This window comes from Etheostoma spectabile, chromosome 10 (genome assembly GCF_008692095.1).
Source record: "Etheostoma spectabile isolate EspeVRDwgs_2016 chromosome 10, UIUC_Espe_1.0, whole genome shotgun sequence".
Classification (NCBI taxonomy): Eukaryota; Metazoa; Chordata; class Actinopteri; order Perciformes; family Percidae; genus Etheostoma; species Etheostoma spectabile.
The window spans coordinates 25,907,348-25,913,334 of NC_045742.1; the positions used below are offsets into that span (position 1 = coordinate 25,907,348).

The 5,987-nt window shown below is 38.9% G+C and overlaps 1 long non-coding RNA gene across 1 annotated transcript in view; it reads left to right on the forward strand.

Annotated features, from left to right (window-relative positions):
• Positions 1–1,290: 1,290 nt before the first annotated feature.
• The window catches only part of LOC116697134 (uncharacterized), a 22,889-nt gene continuing 18,192 nt past the window's right edge, over positions 1,291–5,987 (forward strand). Inside the window, exon 1 of the long non-coding RNA XR_004333928.1 lies at positions 1,291–1,302. This is a non-coding gene — a long non-coding RNA (uncharacterized LOC116697134). The remainder of the gene's footprint in view (positions 1,303–5,987) is intronic.

The window sequence follows — 5,987 nt, forward strand, 5'->3', positions numbered from 1 at the left end:
CGGATGAAAAATAGCCTTTTGGCTAATTCTGGTGCATTTACAACAATGTTTATTAATGTACAGTGTCCCTGTCAAGTAATTAATGAAATAAATAAACACCTATCACCATTTCTACCCACTGGGGGGCCCTATGGCAAAGCACCAAGTATTGTGCCACTTTATATATCAAGGCTTCTTTTCTCTATCAAAAATGATGTGTGGTCAGTAGATTTTCCTTGACACAGCTACATACACATGCTATAGCTCGAGTATTTGTACTGAGTTCATTCTGCTGTGAGAGCTGTCAACTGTTTTAGGTTTAAAGAAACTGTTAACTACTTTTTTTTCAAAGAGTGAGATAAGAAGATTGACACCGCTATGTCTGTGAGTTAAGTACAGAGCTGGAACCCAGAGGTAACTAGCCTTGCTAGCTTATCTAAAGACTGGAAGCAGGTAAACAGCTAGCCTGGCTAGCCTAGCATGTAACTACTGAGACAGACTGTATATCCGAGTCGGGATTTAACATGAACCATTTTTTTTTTTTCAACTTTGCTCCATATGGCTTTACTGCATTGCCTTTTATTTCTAAAATGTCCCACTTTGTTACATTATTTTTTAATACATTTTTAATATTTCTATCCAAAATAAAATGCTCTTTGCTTTCCGCCCTTATTTTCCACTCCAATTTTGAGTTGGACTCCAGATCCCTGCCATATAATGTACTGCAGGATGGGCCAAGAATTCAGGAAGTCGCTCCTGTGGTCTCTATGGCAACCCTGAGGTCAGCCATGCGAGGCCGGAGACCCCTCCTCAAACACAAAGAGCTCAGAGGCCTGGATCAACACAAACAACCCGGTAACTAAAAAGGACTTCCTGCGCAGCCTCTACATGAAAACTACTGTTGATCACTGGAGGAGGCGCAGCGCTGGGTTGCTATGACGCCTGCCACGCATTCAGGTTAAAAAGGACTGCATCAAGTTGTCTGATTGACAAACTGATGACTTAAACATCTGAATGAACTTTCCTTCAGGTAGCACCGAATTAATAAATTAGAGTTTCAAATTAAGTGATGGTGGAGTCCGACAGAAAAATGTAAACAACAAAAATCCCAGCATTTCAAGCGAATCCACACACACAACAACTGCACAGAGTGTAGGGGCTTTCAGGTTTGGATATTGTTAATAATTTTCTGATTTTCCACAATGTGTTGGTCTGGAGCACCAGAGACAAAGATCTGAGAACACCTGGATCATTATGGCGTCTATAACAGGTGCATTAACCAACAAGCTCATGCCTTTTTTTAAAAGGTACACTTTCCTCACTGTGGAAGCTTTTCACAGCTTTTTTTTTACACTCGTTCTGCCTGGGAACCCAACCCACCATCATCCCGAGGGAGGAAGGAGACGGATGGATAGGCAGGGCTAAGGGGGTCTCTTTCATTATGTAACTTACCACAGATTACTGATTACCCATTTCAAATGTACTTTTAGAAGTTGACTACTAGGTGATCCAGTTGTAAATGAAGACAAGGTTAAATTATGACTTCCGGTCAATCAACAAACACTAATATGAAGTATAATCTATTATAGAGCATTCTTTTATGGCAATTAAAACCCTTAGACGATCCTATCCACTGGTCCAAATACTACTTATTCATATATTATCCTATCATAACGAAGCCTAACCTTCGATGCACCAAATGTAGATGGATTTATTCTCCTCTGCTTCCCTTTATTCTACTAATAAACGTTGTTTTTTTTTAATTATTTAAAAGATAAATTCTATTTAAGAAGTTCCAATATGGACTGGTGTAATTTCAAAATCGCAGGGGGCGCAATATTTTTTAATGGCAAAAAATATGTCAAACCATTCTGAATTAAGTATTGTGGTGCTGCAGAGATGTCCTGGCCTACAGATCCTATCCTACACACTAAAAGAAAATATTTCTTTGGTACAGATTCGCAAAAAAAGAAAGAAAGAAAAAAAAAAGATCACACTATAATCATTATAATTTCTTTCAATGTTAATAATTTTTAATGAAAATGAGAATAATGACACAAAAATGATCATTCCCTCCAAAATCGTGAATCCTATCGCAACATCAGTCTAAATAATCGCAATTAGAGGTTATCCCCACATCGTGCAGCTCTAGATCCACTGCATTAATAGATTTTTTTTACTCTATTCAATATGCAAACACACAGAAAAATGTAACCATTTTCTCAAAGATGACTCAGTGTATGGAGTGGCTGCTATAGTTACTGCTAGTGTTCCAATCAAGTAGCTTTTTTTGTTAAATTAGTCAAGCATCCTATCATTTACAGTTGGTGTTGCAGTATATTTTCGTACAGTAAAATGTAGCGTACTTTGGAAACTGGAAAATTGGTCAAATATGATTACGACATTACATGCAGATATGAATTAATGTCATCTGATAACTTAAATGGCCCATAGGCCTACACTATGTGAAATATTTCATCCCAAAATGGGGTGAGCGCTTGAGTTTCTTCTTCGGCAGTTATTCTATAGACTGCTCTGTAGAACCCGTTTGACTAGCATTAATTACAGTGTATTAAAGCCCCCGGCCTGAGCTCAACTGCTGTGCGAATGCAGTAATTGACGCGGATGCGTTCAGTTATGTACGTTCAGGTCTCGTGTTAAAGACGCTTTGACAAACTCAACACAAAAATATTTCAATTTAGAACTTGTTTTGGTCGTCAGCATAGCTTTGTACCACATAAAGTCATGACATTTAAAGTGTCTAATGACTATTCTTGCTAATTCGACCATGAGATGATTCACTAAGCAGCACTTACAATTTCTCTCTGGTTCTGACATCGCTTGACTGCTCTGACTGGCGGAACGCTAGTGTGCGGATTTAGCTAGGAACCAATTCCCCAAAGTAATTTTTTGTCAAGATTATGTGTGCTTTTGAAATAAGATATATCCCGAATTTAAGAGTGGAATGTTTTAATGAAAGGTGGGATGTCTATGACTGTTTTGTAGTGTATATAAGTGTGCTAAAAGCTGTAGTAACTCAAACTTCACTCATTTCTGTTTGAAGTTTGGCGTAATTGTGAACCCGCAAGACAAGGGACGACAGAAACAGTCCGGAGGTAACGTTAAGTCAACTCACCACTTCCCCGCGGACAGCAGCAGGAGACAGCGGGCCAGCTTTGCTGCCCTTTATCTTTCAAGGTGATTTTAAATGGCAGCGACCATTCCTGGCGAACTGTGACAAACACTGGCATAACGTAACATTTTAAGAGGTCGTTGTGGGTCTTCTATCGATGCCAGTCACTTGTCCTCGGCGACTCCAGCGAAGCAGGGGTGAACTTGACGATGCCAAACACTTTTAAAGTGTAAAGCTAAATCGGAAGAGTCCATACCTTTTTATTTTTACTTTTAATCTCTAAAGCCTACTTTCTTCTGTCCCAGTTAACGCTGTTCGTTGTTAACTCCGGGGGTTTTTGTAGGAAGAAAATTGGACAGAGTCCGGCCCCCTTTTCAATGACCGGTGTGAAGTTAGCTCAAAATCATTAGCCACAACAAGAATCGGTTTCCGGTAATTATTTTCGCAATAAAATACAGCATTGGTAAAATCATAAACGAAATATAGAAATTACATAAACTATATGATATTAAAGAAACAAGAAAATGTACTCAACATTTGGCAATGCTTTTAAAATATAACATAGCATAAGTTTACAGTAAAAAGAATACTTTTATAACGAAGCATTAACATTACTTCCGGTACTACGTTATCTACTTATGTTTAACTTGACACTGCCAGGAAGCTGTAGGACAGCCGGGCCAAATCTCACCTTGAGATTTACGACCACATACAGAACACAGACAGTACAAATGTTACTGATGCCTTTCCATAGACTTTCCCTCCTAATTTAACCTTCGTTTAAAGCTAAGTCACACTGTAACCATGTAGCTTATCTCAAAACAAGCCCCACAATGTCTTAATTTCTGTTTTTATTTATTTATTTTCTGTACATGTGGAAATCTATAGGCTACAGTAAAGCCCGACACTGAAATCTGAGCTTAGCCAACCCACTATTATTGCTTAGCTTAAACACAAACTTGTACAAACAAAGAACACAATGGTCTCTCCCACTGGGCCTGAACACAACCGACAGATAGATGCCCAGCAGTGAGGAATGGATAGCAAGGCCTAATCTCACCTTGCAGACGCTGCATCAACCTCGACCCTGCTGACTGCTAGGAGGTCAACTGTATACTGATGTCCTTTTCATTCCGCACGGATCAGCTGAGCATGTTTCAATAGTACTTCTCCTTTTATGTGCAGACATTTTACGGCCAGTGTTGGTTATGTAAAGGGAAACACACTTCGCTAAACTCATAAGAACCTCATTTGACCACACAGATCCCCTAAACAGGCTAACAATAATCTGACCTTAAGTACATTTTTGCCATTAACCCTTACATACATGTACATAGCATATTCAATGTAGGGTTTTTACTTGTATTGCTGTGTTAACTCAAGTAAGTGAATACTTTTTATTCTATTAATGACATTAGAAGCTTAAATGCCTGCTGATGGATTTTTAGTAATGTTCTTGGGCACTATGTTTTTATTGGATAGGAGGAGGGAGATGACAGGGAATGGGGAAGAGTGGGAGAGAGAGATGAGTAATAACAAGCAAAAAAATGCACCCTGGCTGGACTTGAATCAGAGACGTTGTGGTTTTTGGACAGGCTGTTCATTGACATATTTGAGTTTGAGGAATACATTGCTAGATTATACAGAAAGTCAAAATAGACCCTTGCTGAGTGCTGCGTGAACACCATGTGTCAATATCAATACAAATTTAACTCCTGAGGTGTCCTCCCTGGTCAACGCTTTTTCTGAAGTTTTTGTCCTTTTTTCAGACATTTTTGTCGGTTTTATTGAGGGTTTTTAAGATGTCTTTGTTGCCATTTTTCACATTTTTTTAACGTTTCCTGCACTTTTTTTCCATTATTATATACACCACTAGCGCCTACTTATTACCAGTAGTTCACATTGTTTTGAAATGCAGGGTCAATCAGCCTCATTTATATGAAATGTAATCTCATATTTGTGTTAAAAAAGCACACTTTATGAATCATTTTGGCCTAAGGTGGTGACGGATGATCACAGATATGTCAAAGACACTGTTCTGAAACCATGTCGATTCTTTTTTTCAAATTCTATAAAATGTATTAAAACACCCCAAATTCAAGGGAACTAGTGAACTGATCATTAATTTTACTTGTGGAGAGCATTATGGAACCATCCACGTTACATGCTAACTGTTTTATAAGCTCATCATATGTTGTGTACTGTATGTAACTAGTAACTAAAGCTGTCAAATATGCAGTATATAGTGGAGTATAAAGAACATGTTTTCCTCTGAAATGCACTGACAAAGTAGAAGTAAAAAAGTGGTATAGTACATAGTGACATTCCACCAATTTCTAAAGGTTTTTTTCGTTGCTCCAACATAAGAGAGAAAAAGGAAAAAAGAACAAAACTCTCAATGTCCATGGAATAGCTTTGTACCTACCCAGACCACCCAATAGGAACAAAGTCAAAAGCTGTGTAATGCTGTAGTTACACAACACTGGTGTGAAATAACTTGGTGTAGAGGCGCTATCAGGGGGTTTAATATAGCCACACGTATGTTTGACACCATGACATAGACTGCTGTACCTAATGTAAGTTAACAAAGGCCAAGTTGGCCCAAGATGTGACACTTGCCATGGCCCACTTTCAGCCTTCAGAGTTGGAGAGCGTGTGTGTGTGTGCGTGTGTGTGTGTGTCTGTGTGTGCTGTCTGGGTAACCCTGGGCTAGCACAAATCCTAACCCTGAACTGGCCTCTTGAAGAAGAGAGAGTCGACCCAAATGTCCTCACTTCACAAACATTTCCTTACTCTGAAGGATGAAAAGTCAAATGGATTCTCTCACACGCACGCACACACACACACACTCTCACACGCACACACACACACACAC